This window comes from Lissotriton helveticus, chromosome 5_1 (genome assembly GCF_964261635.1).
Source record: "Lissotriton helveticus chromosome 5_1, aLisHel1.1, whole genome shotgun sequence".
Classification (NCBI taxonomy): Eukaryota; Metazoa; Chordata; class Amphibia; order Caudata; family Salamandridae; genus Lissotriton; species Lissotriton helveticus.
Window position 1 is genome coordinate 471,199,752 of NC_136065.1, and position 14,415 is coordinate 471,214,166.

The window sequence follows — 14,415 nt, forward strand, 5'->3', positions numbered from 1 at the left end:
TTTTACACATACGTCACCCATGAGGTAGGCCCTAGGAAGCCCTAAGGGCAGGGTGCTGAGTAACTAAAAGGAAGCACATGTACATGTATGTTTTACATGACCTAGTAGTGACAACTGGCTAAATTCATTTTTTACTGCTGTGAGGCCTACTCCTCTCATAGGCTGCCATTGGGAATTCCTTAAAATACTTTCAAAGTGTAAATCCTGATTAGGAAGGAGTAGCTGCATCATGTTTCATATCTTTGGAATGGTAATTAACATCTTTACTGGTAAAGTCGGATTTAACATAATTTTTTTAGAAATGCCACTTTTATCAAGTGGAAATTTTTCTGCTTTTACTGCTGTGTGTGCATTACAGCCAGAATCCAATACAAGTCTGGGCAGGGTGACAGTTAAACTTTGTGTATTTGCTCAAGTCAGTCACAAACACTTGAAGGGGAGGTGCGGCTGAGTATCCATCTACATACAATCTGCATTTTGATGGACCCTCCTGGGCAGAAAGGAAGGGAGGGGCTCACATGTACACTTCAAAGGACAGTGGCCTGACCCCACACAAAAGGACTGATTATTGATTTCTCCCACAGATAGCCTGGCAAACAGGACTGGGTTGAAAGGGATACTGGTGCACTTAAAAGCCATTCTTTGAAGTCTCCCCAGCTTCAAAGGCATATTTGGGTATAAGTACTGGGTCTCTGATCCCATCAAACCAGACACTCTGGACTTACACCTGAACCGCTGTCAGAAGAACTGCTGTGCTGCTCAAAAGTTTCAACTGGACTTCATATCTGGATGGCTTGCTTTTCTGTTTGTTGCACTGCTGCCTGCTGCTCTACTGAAGGAGAGCTGCAATCAGCCTTCATCCAAGTGACCTCCGAAGGCTTGTTAGCTTGCCTGATGTTGCGTAGACTCTGGGATACCAAAGTCTCTACCCCTGCACCTGGCTCACTGGAAGTGGCCCAGGTACTTGCAACACAGAACTGACATATCAACCAGGGCTACGAGAGTAAAATCTGCAAATCCCTTCAGAAGGAGCGTTTTGCCTCCAGAGATTGACGCATTAGACACTGTATCGCTGTGACGGCAGTTTGGTGAGATCGATGCCTCCCTTCAACTGCATGGCAGAAACTGGCGCATTGCTCAATGCTGCTCAACTCTGGCACCAATCTTCAAAACTGTTACATCACCCTCACTCCGTGGAGTAGATGGATGCATCTCTCTGCTTGCAACCAGGAAAGGTACTTTGTTAAGTGGGGCCTGCGTGGGTCCTGTAGCCGGCCGGTGCTCCATTGCGGTGGGCCCAAATTTTCCCGCGGTCCAGAACGACTTAAAGTAACCTTTTTAGCGCTACTTGCTTCTAAGCGCTTTACGGCATTGATTTCTTTCAAATGTAATATCTCAAGTTCTACACATTGGAAATTTGTCGTTTTGGTCGTTTTATTTGTAAAGTTTATTTTTTTAAACTGTTGTGGAGTCTTTTTGTGGTGTTTTCACTGTGTTACTGCATGAATTGTTGCACAAATACTTTACACCTTGTCTTCTAAGTTAAGCCTGCCTGCTCTTTGCCAAGCTCCCAGAGGGTGAGCACAGGATAATTTAGGTAGTGTTGTCGCTTACCCTGACTTGGATTAGTCTCTGCTTTGACAGGGTGCATACCTCTGCCAACTAGAGGCCCAATTTCTAACACTGGCTTTTCAATTAACCAACCTAACATAGGCAAGGGCTGGCACAAACACCTGCTTGCCACCAGAATACCCTCACGGACGGAGTTTCACCGTGTATATATAAAGCATTTTGGTTACATTGACGCATTACAGTGATTGGCTGCTGAAACATGCTGGTCAAAACGTACAGAGAAAAAGGTGGTTGCCAACAGAGAAGCCTTGACACAAACAGCAAGATTATTGGCACTTATCAATGTGGCTCCTGTTTAAACTGTAAATCAATAATAGGAGGACATAGAGTGACAGTAAATGATATAGACCACACGTTTAGAGAAATGCATAATTGCAGGACAAAGAATGTAATCTACCTTATCAGGTGCCCATGCGGATTAGGATACGTTGGTGAAACGAGTAGAGAGATCCGCGTACGCCTTAACGAACATAGATCCGCAATTAGAAATAAAAAATGGAATGCCCCCTTGACTGAACATTGGAATCAGAATAATCATAAAATTGATGATCTACGCTGGTGCATACTGGAATGAATATCAGTGTCAAAAAGAGGAGGCAATACTGACAAAAAACGCAAAATGAGAAAAAAGTTCTTTATGTGTAAATTTAAAACTTTCACGAATGGACTGAATAGCCGTGAGGAGTAGAAAAGAATGTATAGATAATAAGCATTTAGAAAACCCTATGTATATAGACATGCATATGTAATTCTAGCAGCCTTTATTTTACATATGCGGTACATAAGTAAATGCACAGTATCTAACAGTGAATCCTCCTTAGGTTAACATTACCCTGCAGTATACTTTATGACCCAGGAGCTTAGTAAGCGATTAATATGTCTGGCTACTAAACACCCTTGCGCTGGTAGATAGTGATACCGAGTGTGTACATAGATCGAGGGTGTGAGGGGTACCACGTAAATATCATAACCAGTATTAAATTTAACCCGATAGACTGAGTAGAGACTGAGAGGCAAACACAATAACATTGAATAAATTCGCACAATACCCAGAGTATAAAGAAAATATGGATACCGATACTAACTCGTCCGCACCTGATCTGGAAACAGTTTTCGGCAGGTTAATCAAAAGCAGAGAGAGAATGAGTCCCTTGTTTGTATTGGCAGAAGAAGAGGAAATACGGCTACGCGAGGTAAGAACCAGGAGTATGGCTGGCGGGGGTAGCTGTAAATAAGGATACAGGAGTTTTGCGTTAGTCTTGTGTAAAAATACCTCGGCAAAACTGAAAACAGACTGACTGGAGTACTTACTATAGAAGAAAGTTGTGTAAAATTAGCAGGAATATTGGGATGGTTGTACCCATAGGAGACACTATGCAATGTAGGTCTTGAATCCAGATAGAGAATAAGAAAAACAATGAGCAGCTCGCTCATTGTTAAGAAGGGAGTTGCCACCATGGGGAGTAAGGAATTAAGATGAGAGTAATTTTGGTTCTGGCGAACAAACGGCAGAACGAGAGGTGTTCAAAATGGCGCTCAGTATCGCCGAGTGAATGCCACGAACACGTCAAAGAACACAAAGACGCCAACAACTGCAGATTAATTATACATGACTATGTTGTAATAAAGCATGTGTAAAAGAAAGTGCGCGTGTGTACATGTAGACAAAGTAACATACTTTCTGAAAGTTTAACATTAACGTGATGTCGGTTTTAATGAAATCAAAATAGCGAGTACGGTCACTACACGTTTATGAGTTCAAAGCATAGCGTGGTTACCACAGAACGGGAGAATTAAACAGAAATATGGCCCTCTGTAATAAGTTGTGTTATTAAAAAGAAACCAATTGTGATAACTTGAGAACTATAAATAAATCTACAATATAGATAAAGGAACGAAGGGGGAGGTTAGAATGTAATTGCAGGACAAACGACCAAGAAATCCACCTAAATGTATAGGATAGTTTTAATTTTACTTGTGATGCAATGGATATAACTTCCTGCATTATTGAATAGGCATGAACAGGGATCTTTGATTCTAAAGATAGTAAGCGATGTATATTTATTCACAGAACCCTGAACAAAGGATAATTGATGAAATCCTATAAGAGAGGTGAAGTAAACAGCATTGCCTTGGGCCATTGTGTTTGAATTGAGAAAAACAACTGGTGAGTTATAGAGAAGTTATCTATATAGAGAGAACAGGATCAGGGATAGATTAATACTGTTGGCCTAACAGGGGTTAAATGTTTTTTACTCTAGCCTATGCGAACATTGCATCAAGAAAGAATGATTTCAGCACGATTAATCTGCAAATCACTAGATTGAGAGGGATAAGGATAGATTCCTCGCAGGAGAAGCCTACTTTTAGTAAGTATAGAGGCAATGATTATTACTATGGTCCAATACTGCTAGAAGAGGAGGGATTAACATATGCTCTTGTCGGTCTCAGCATAGGATATTGCCAAGCTGAACACAGGGGACCTTGAAACTGAACCTGGGTCACAAGTGGAGTTTTTTAAGGTATACCCATGAGATCATTATATCATTAGTTGAATGGAAGTATACTGAATAAGTGATGGGCTGCGAGAGTAAGAGTGAGATTGCCCCCTGGGATTAACTCGGGATGGGGAACCGCCTCACCTAGAATGATAAGTGGGACCTACAAACAAGCACAGGATAAAATGTAATCTTGAATGTTTATCGAGCCATTTAGTTTAATGGGAAAAAAAAGTATGAACAAAGGAGTTGGATGGTTAAACTGATTAAAATATATATATATATGAAGCATATAAACCGTCTGCCAAGGTTAAAATAGTTATTATGTTTTTCCTTTTTTTAATTGTTTTCACAGATTATTGTGTTTCTAATTGTCCTGAAGAAGGTGGTGTGAATGTGCAAGATCCACCGAAACGCGTCGACATGTATTAACCCTTGTGGGTTTTTAAATATCTTTTTTAACATTGTGTATTTTGATGTATGATACTATATGCTAATATTGATGTAAGTGTTATAGACAGTGGTCAACAATAAAAGGAAAAGCAATTGCAATCACTGACTGTTATCAATATATGTTTTTTAAAAAGGTAAAACTTTTTACGAAAAATAAACACCGAATGAGATATATACCTTGGCAATGGTATGTTCTAATTAATGGATAGACTGTAAGTGCCTTTGTGGTTCTACTTATCTGTGGGGTTCAGAAAAGTATGGTGAATGATGGTTGTGAGTTCAAACTAGAGAGAAATTGAAGTGAGCAGGATATTAGTAATACATTATTTGTTAGACAAAATTCATTGCAGGCATCACCAAGGGAATTTTCTTGTTTTACTTGCTGCATAAATCAGCCACCCAGGAACTTAGACAGCTGGATTGCAGTCTCCGAACTGAAGCGCTTTTTCATAGCTAACAAGGCAGAATGGCCAGACCGAGAAGAATCATTTAAATGGATATCTGTTGTGCTGGGATTTTAATAAAAGTACAATAACAGTGAAATAGTTTGAAAAAAAGCTTTGACAATATTGGGAACCAGTTATAACTGGGTCTGCTTGCCTATTCCTTCCATGCTGCATACCCTGTATACCTGCAAAAAAGGGAAGTTAATCAAAAAGAAAAGAGAAAGGCTCACTTGAGAAGGGTACACTTGATGGCAATAAAAAATATAAACACAAATCCCTAATTTATCACAGGCAGTTTACCCATCTCAGCGGTGCTTATTAGGCCTGGGCGGAGTCGTGAAGTGACAAAAAAACTCTGCAGACTTCTGCAAATGGCGGAGTGCAGTGCGACTGCTGTTCGCACTGATCTTCCTGCCACTTGAATAGAAATCCTACCCGAGCGGCAGCTTGTGCTCGCCTACTTACCGTTGGTGAATGTTAGTGAGAAAAAAACTCTGCTGCACTTCGAGCACCGGAGTTTTCTGCACTCCGTAAGCTCAGCGGAGCGCAGAAAACTCTGCAAATGGAGTGGAGTTCACTGCCCGGGCCTAGTGCTTACCAAAAATATCCCCTGCCACGCCAAGTGCACTGTAATTGTATGGGCTGGTGGCCCATGCTTATCTCACCATGCATACACAGTTTATATCCCTTTAGGGACGCAGGCGCAGTAACACGGTTACAAGCCTGGGGCATAAAATGATGTCCCTCAATCTGCAAGCAGAATGTGAATGGCCAATTGTGAATCATACTTAACGTCTAAGTCACTGACTGCACAGGGCCTATAACACAGCCAATCAGCATGGCCCTTAACTCACGTGGTTATTGACTGTGTTCCATGAGACCTGATGGGAAGCATATTTTTGAGCCATGAGGTCAGCCTCTCTTTTTCACAACTTACAAAAACTATTTTCAAAGATCGGATAATTTTCTTTCTACATTTAACCGTATTTCATCGTTTTAAATCTGCATTTAGTACTATTTAAAACTTTGGCTCCTGCTGACCTATGAGACATTAAAACATTATACAGTGGATCACATCTTCCTCCTGAAATAAATGAATTTGGCAGCATATATAATTTTAGGATGGATAAAACAAAATTCATATATTAGGACAGTTCTAGACCTCAAATCTCGACTGACTCTCTCACTGAATAACAGTAGATATTAGTTTCATGATATCAAACTTTGTTTACTGATCACTTACAGTTTCAGTACAAAAAGGTGGTGAAACCACAGAGCGCACGTTTGAAGAGGTTTGGTAAAGAAGCAAACACACGTTTATTTTCGTTAAAGACTGAAAGCCGTGGCATATTAAGCTTTTGAATGATTTCTTGAAGCAATAAATTCAGCAGTACTTAAACTTTTTTTTAATGTTATGACAATTACAATTAGCGGTACCACTCTTCACACATGCCCCAGTTCTAAACAGCTAGTTCAGACAGTCTTAATTTTGAGACTCGAACAGTATGCTTTAAATGTATTTTATTTATTTTGTTCTCTTCAAGATGCTTTTGTGCCAACTTTTCCAACTAAAAAATGAGCTTCTATTCATTATAATTCTAATGATCAGCACATGCCCCCTTTCCAAACTAAAAATGTGCTTCTATTCAGTATTCTAAAGTTGAAAAGTGTGCTGTTTAAGGAGAGTCGGAATGCGCCACATTTTGCATCTGTAGTTATTGCTAAAAAAAAACAACAAAAAAACAACACAGAAGACGGTTGATTTATTTTTAAAATCTCTTTATTGGGTTTTAGAAGCGTAAAAGAATAGAAGGAGGATAGCAACAGCAAAATAATAAAATGAATTAACAAGGGGTTACAGTTGAGTACCCGCAACAACATAACACATCCTATTACTTTTTGTGAGACTCTTGTTAGTTAAAATACAAAATAAATAAGTTCTCAGAACTCTGTATCTTTCGGCTGTATCTTTCGAACATAAAGTGGCAAATGATATGCTTTAACCAACATACATAACCTAACTTGAAACCTCTTAGAAGCATTCCATTCTACCATTTATCACTTGTCTTCGCCATCACAGAAAAAGATCAACCATGAAAATCAGTCCTAATTTCACTATAGATGTGCAGTCCAGCCTCAACTGCTCGGCCATGTGCATACAAACTCAAACAAGTTCATGTGCATTTTACTATGCCCATTAGTGGGGTGCATTAAAATCTATAAGGACAACAAACTGGACTTCTCTGAGAATATCCCTCTCACTTTGGGAGACCTAGGCTGCTGCATTTAAAAGTGTCCTGGGAAAGATTTCTGCAGGTGCTGAGATATGGCCAGGGAGAGGGAGCTCTAGGGGATGAGCTAGTTCCCAGGGAGAGAGAGATGTGAGATATCTGCAGGGCGGATGGGCAATCATGGAAAAACCTGCTGGCCATGAGAAGGCACCTCGGGAGAACATCTGCAGGAGTGATGTATTTTATAGTGTTGCAGGTAACATTTCTTAAGGAAGAGATCTGTGGGAGACTTTATAATGGATGAAGATCTATGGGGGAAAGTTTCCGTGAGAATAATGTGCCATGGTAGAGCTCAGTTGGCACGGATGTGCCATGCAGGCAATTCTCTCAGCCATGCCTCTTGTCCCCACCCCAAGCCATCCCAATGAATTCAGCAAGTCACAGGGAGGTAACACTAGTCTGCGTGAAATAGTACCACTGCAAGCATTCATTCTTTAATATGCGGGCACAACATAAAGCCTAGGAACAGACTTAAACTGTTAATGTATTATCTCGCCCCTGTTGGCATACTGCCAAAATAGGAAGAAATTAAATGCAACTAAACTACATTGCCTTGCGAGTGTTTGTTCACATATTTGGGAACAAAGTGGTCATATTTAAAATTGCATACCTCTGGAGAGAGCTTTCTAAACTAGGCGCGGGCAGAGAAGTCCGCTCCGCCAGTGGAGTGTGTGGAGATTTGCCCGCCGGACGGAGCCCAAGCTATGGCCCCGGTCCCAGCTTCCGAACCCTAGGCAAGGCCTGGGAGAGCCTCCACAGGCCCCGATGGACCCCCTTTTCCCAGCCCTTCCGCCGGCTTGCAAGACAGGGGACTCTCGCATCCCAAGGCCCGCCGGACAGAGCTCAAGCTCTGGGCCCTGTCCCAGCTTCCGAACCCTAGCCAGGCCCGGGATAGCCTCCCCGGGCCCCCCCGTCCCCGGTGCCCGGACCATAAGCTGGCTTGCAGGACAGGGGGCTGCCACACCCCAGGGTCTGCGCGACGGAGCTCCAGCCCCTGGCCCGGTCTCAGCTTCCGATCCCTAACCAGGCCGGAAAGAGCCTCCCCGGGCCCCGATGGACCCCCTGTCCCCAGTCCCTCAGCCGGCTTGCAGGACGGGGGGCTCCCGCATCCCAAGGCCCGCCTGACAGAGCTCAAGCTCCGGGCCCTGTCCCAGCTTCCGAACCCTAGCCAGGCCCGGGATAGCCTCCCTGGGCCCCCGTCCGGACCTTAAGCTGCCACACCCCAGGGTCTGCCGGATGGAGCTCAAGCCCCGGGCCCAGTCTCAGCTCCCAAACCCTAGCCAGGCCGGAGAGAGCCTCCCCGGGCCCGATGTGACCCCCCCCCCCCCTCCCCAGCGCCCGGACCCTTGGCTGGCTTGCAGGACGGGGGCTCTGGCACCCCTGGCCCACCGGATGGAGCTCAAGCCTCAGGCCTGGTCCCAGCTTCCGAACGCTGGCGAGAGCCTCCCCGGGCAACAATGGACCCCCGTCCCCAGCGCCCGGACCCTTGGCTGGCTTGCAGGACTGGGGACCCGTACCCCGGGGCCCGGTGGACAGAGTTCAAGTCCCGGACCCAGCTTCCAAACCCTAGCCAGGCTGGGGAGAGCCTCCCCAGGCCCTGATGGGACCCCCCCGTTCCCAGTGCCCAGACCCTCGGCTGGCTTGCAGGACAGGGCTCCCACATACCAGGGCCCGCCGGACGGAGCTCTTGGCCCAGTCCCAGCTTCCAAATCCTAGCCAGGCTGGGAAGATCCTCCTTGGGCCCCTATGGACCCCCCCGTCCCCAGCGCCCGGACCGACCCTCAGCTGGCCTGCAGGACGGGGAGGCTCCCGCAGCCTGTGGCCCGCCGGACGGAGCTGAAGCCCCAGGCCCAGTTTCCAAACCCTAGTCAGGCTAGGGAGAGCATCCCCGGGCCCTTGCAGGACAAGGGGGCTCCCGTACCCCACGGTCTGCTGGACGGAGCTCAAGCCCCGGGCCCGGTCCCTGCTGCCGAACACAGTCCCGATGGACCCCGTTACCAGAACCTGGACCCTCAGCCTTCTTGCAGGACCGGGGGGCTCCCGCACTCCAGGGCCTGCCGGAGGGAGCGCAAGCCCCGGGCCAGGTGCCTGCTACCAAACCCAGTCAGGCCGGGGAGAGCTTCCCCGGGCGACCCCCTGGGCAGCGTGGGACATCGGCAAGTCGCTGCCATCTCAGACAGGGCCCAGGCATCCCCTGCTCAGGGCTTCTCCAAGCTCTCCAGGGGTCCGGCTCGGCCGGACCCCCTTTCATGCAGGGCTGGCCTCCTGCTGCTCCCTGCCTCAGAGACAGTGGGGAGCTTGGCAGTCCTCCCGGCTCTGTAGCCGCCCTGCCCTGGGTACTGACAGTCACCCCCCCACACCCAGACCCTTGGGTGTCTGGGTACTGACTCGGGCGGGTGTGCCTTCTACCTTCCCAGAGCCTGGGGGGGGAGTGGAACCAAGAAGGGTTAAGCCCATGCCACGTCCTCTCCCGCCGGTCGGCCTGTGGAGCTCATTTTCCTTGACTATTAAGCCCACACGGCCTTACAGAACCTTGGGGAAGGACAAAAGTCAGAGTCAGGCCGGCCATCTGGTCACCTGGCCCGCAGGGCCATCTGGTCGCCCGGCCCGCAGGGCCATCTGGTTGGGCAGCCAGGCAACCAGATGGCCTGGGATGACCCAGATTGCCTGAGACAGCCGGACCCAGTCGCCCTTGCAGTCTGACGACGGCAAGGGTGACCAGTTGCTCCGAGGCCGTTGCTCACCTCCCTGCTTGACTTGAATGGAAGCAGTGGGAAGGGGGGGCCCCGGCCGGTCCAGGCCATCTGGTCACCCTGCTGACCCACAAGGAATGGTGGCCCCCATCCCCGCACCCCGGTGGGACAGGGACAGAAGGGGGAGGCACTCGTGCCGGAGGTCATGTGGTAGAGGCAGCCTCCTGCAGGCCCGTGTCGCTCCCTTCACGTCCCTCCAGACAGCCCAGCAGCAGAGGGACCCACCCCCGGGTATGGTGGAGGAGGGTATCCCCAGGTGCCCACACATGGAGAAACAAAAGCTTGGCTCAGAGGATGACTTTCGACAGATCGCAGTGAGGTAGCTGCTCTGCTACTTATGAAATCAGGTCTACGAATGATTTAGCACCGGGTATCCCATGCACATGCGGTGCACTAAGGGCGATGGAGGTGGCCCCCTTCCGTCCGCGCTCCGGTGCACAAGTGAGCGTCTCTATGCACCAGCCACCCCGAAAGAGTCAGGCTATCCCAGGCCCTCCGAGGCTTCAAGGCACTGGTAATAGTTATGGTTTAGGGGGGATTCTGACTTATAGGTGTTTAGTCATAATCCCACAGATGGTAGCTTCGCCCCATTGGTTCCTCAGCAAAGCTCATACGCCAAATGTCTGAACCTGCGGTTCCTCTCGTACTGAGCAGGATTACTATTGCAACATTACATCATCAGTAGGGTAAAACTAACCTGTCTCACGATGGTCTAAACCCAGCTCATGTTCCCTATTAGTGGGTGAACAATTCAACGCATGGTGAATTCTGCTTCACAATGACAGGAAGAGCCAACATCGAAGGATCAAAAGCGACGTCACTATGAACGCTTGGCCACTAAAAGCCAGTTATCCCTTTGGTAACTTTTCTGACACCTCCTGCTTGAAACCCCAAGTCAGAAGGATCGTGAGGCCCCGCTTTCACGGTCTGTATTCATAATGAAAATAGAGATCAAGCAAGCGTTTGCCCTTCTGCTCTGCGGGAGGTTTCTGTCCTCCCTGAGCTCGCCTTAGGACTCCAGCGTTATCGTTTGACAGGTGTACCGCCCCAGTGAAACTCCCCACCTGCCCCTGTACTCGAAGCAGGTCGCGCCCAGTAGGCGCCGGGCACTTGGAGCCAGAAGTGATAGCCCCATGGGGCTCGACCCCCACCTTACCGGGTAAGTGAAAAAACGATGAGTAGTGGTATTTTACCGGCGGCACGAGGGCCTCCTGCTTATCCTACACCTCTCATGTCTCTTCACAGTGCCAGACTAGAGTCAGGCTCAACGGATATTTCTTTCCCCGCTTATTCTGCCAAGCTTGTTCTCTTGGCTGTGGTTTTGCTAGATAGTAGGTGGGGACAGTGGGAATCTCGTTCATCCATTAATGCGCATCACTAATTCGATGACAAGGCATTTGGCTATTTCTGTAACATCATGTGGTGGCTCATTCTGGGTTATTATGCTGCCCTTCAGCGTCAAATCAGTTTTGCTTCCAACAATACAACATTTGTTTGTTCCGGAGTACAGGCCCACTTAAAGCTGTCCTCACTGGAACTGGGATCACGTATAAGCCAGAGATAGTACACCCTTCAGTACTATTACAACAATTTTAAATTGTCTATGAACAGTCCTGATGAATTAAAGTATGATTAGCAGGACATCAATAATCAAAGTGTGGTATGTAGTGATTATGTGAATGTAATTATTTGAGACCTATTTATTCATTTATAAATCTTTATTCAAGACATTTCAATAATAATGATGTACACATTTGTCTGTCAATTGCTATAAGCACACATCTATAAAAATACACGTCTATAAATTGCACATCTAACTTAAAAATGTTAGATCTATAAAGATTCTAGAAGGTTCACATCTATAAAATGCACATGTATACTAATTCTTATGTCAACTATAAACTATTATGTAACTGTTTAACCACATTTAAATATTAATGAATCAACATTTAAAAAAATGTTTTATAAGAGTAACATGTGTGCTGTAAGAGTCCTTAAGAGAGTCATAGTTACTCCCGCTGTTTACCCACGCTTCATTGACTTTCTTCACTCTGACATTCAGAGCACTGGGCAGAAATCACATCGCGTTAACTCCCACCTCGGGTCTTCGTGATCCTTTGTTTTAATTAAACAGTCAGACTCCCCTGGTCCGCACCAGTTCTAAGTCAGCTGCTAGGCACCGGCCGAGGCATAACGCTGGCCCCGTGCCCCCTCCCCACAGCTGGGTCGATCCACAGGAAGGGCCCGGCTTGCGTCCAGAGTCGCCGCCCCCCCTAGATGGTGGCACCTTGTCCAGCCGTGGCGCGCGCCCAGCCCCGCTTTGGGCCCCAGCCCGACCGACCCAGCCCTGAGAGCCAATCCTTATCCCAAAGTTACTGATCTGACTTGCCGACTTCCCTTAACTACATTGTTCCAACATGCCAGGGGCTATTTCGCTTGGAGACCTGCTGCGGATATGGGTATGGCCGGCACAAGATTTACACCTTCTCCCCCGGATTAGCAAGACAAGCAAGCAAGGACTAGCAAGAGCTCACAGGACGCCGCCGGAACCACAATGCATCCCAAGGCTTGGGCACCTCTCTCGGGGCGAACCCATTCCAAGGCGCCCTGCCCTTCACACAGAAAAGAGAACTCTCCCCGGGGCTCCAGCCGGCTTCTCCGGTATCGTTTTGGTTACTGCACTGGAACACACAAGGGCGCCCGTCTCCTCCACTCTGTATTCGGGGATCTGAACTAGACTCCCTTTCAAATCGGCCGAGGGCAACGGAGGTCATCTCCTGTCCCTTCCGAACTTCGCTCACCCATCTATTAGGACTGACTGACCCATGTTCAACTGCTGTTCAAATGGTACCCTTCTCCACTTAGATCTGCACTTGCGGCGGCTCCACCGGGCCCTAGCCACGGGCTTCCGTGGGCACAACAGCGCCCTCCTACCTCATCGTCCCCATGGCTCTCAGCGCCGGCGACGGCCGGTTATGAGCCCGATGCTCCAGCGCCATCCATTTTCAGGGCTAGTTGATTCGGCAGGTGAGTTGGTACACACTCCTTAGCGGATTCCGACTTCCATGGTCACCGCCCTGCTGTCTATATCCACCAACACTTTTTCTGGGGTCTGATGAGCGTCTGCATGGGGCGCCTTAACCTGGTGTTCGGTTCATCCCGCAGAGCCAGTTCTTCTTACCAATAGTGGCCCGATAGGCGCTCGCATTCCATGCCCAGCTTCTTACCCATTTAAAGTTTGAGAATAGGTTAAGATTGTTTCGGCCCCAAGACCTCTAATTATTTGTTTTACCAGATAAAACTGGAGGCTTTGAGCGCTAGCTATCCTGAGGGATACTTCGGAGGGAACCAGCTACTAGATGGTTCGATTAGTCTTTCGCCCCTATAGCCAGGTTGGACGACCAATTTGCATTTGCACGTCAGGACCGCTACGGACCTCCACCAGAGTTTCCACTGGCTTCGCCCTGCCCAGGCATAGTTCACCATCTTTCGGGTCTTTTCACGCACACTCATGTTCCACCTCCCCGACGGAGCGGTCAAGATGGGCCAGTGGTGCGCCAGCCACTGGAAGCGCGGCGGCCCTCACCTTCATTTCGCCACAGGGTTTTGCTTGGCCTTCCGACTCGCACACGTGTTAGACTCCATTGTCCTAGTTTCAAGACGGGTCAGGTGGGTAACTGACATCGCCGCAGACCCCTGTCGCCCAGCGTGGGCCTCCCTGTCTGGCGACGCGATGCAGTCAGGGCGCACTGAGCACAGTCCACCCAGACGACAGTTGAGCCGAGAGCAGGGAGCCCCGTCCTCCCTTTCCTGTCCCGGCGCACCCCGAGGGGCGTCCGGGAGCGGGTGCCCAGGGGAGGGCATGGAGGCAGTCGAATTTCCCTCGGCCCCACGAACACAGCAAAGCTGCTGCCAGGGGGGCTGTATCACCCTCCACCGGAAGTACTTGTTGGCTATCAGTCTCGCACCCGTATTTAGCCTTAGATGGAGTTTACCACCTGCTTCTGCATTCCCAAGCAACCCGACAAAGTGAAGACCCGATTCCTGCGTGCCGGGAGCCTCTACCGGCCCCGATCAGAAGAACTTGGGCCCCCTGAGCAATGCCGGGGAGTCGGTCTTCTGTACGCCACATTTCCTGCGCCCGCTGCCGGGTGGGGATTCGGTGCTAGGCTCTTCCCTCTTCAATCGCCGTTACTGGGGGAATCCTGGTTCGTTTCTTTTCCTCCGCTTAGTAATATGCTTAAATTTAGCGGAACGCCAGGTCTGATCTGGGGTCGTAGTTGGAAAAACGCCGAAGCATTGGGGGGAGCAGGGGTCTGGCATCCCAGCAGCATGCGCCCTC

General features: G+C 48.3%; 1 protein-coding gene and 1 pseudogene across 1 annotated transcript in view; both read right to left on the bottom strand.

Annotated features, from left to right (window-relative positions):
- RASSF4 (Ras association domain family member 4) overlaps positions 1-14,415 on the bottom strand; it is a 172,272-nt gene that overhangs the window by 56,183 nt on the left and 101,674 nt on the right. The window lies entirely within an intron of this gene.
- On the bottom strand, positions 10,346-14,350 carry LOC144756697 (28S ribosomal RNA; annotated as a pseudogene).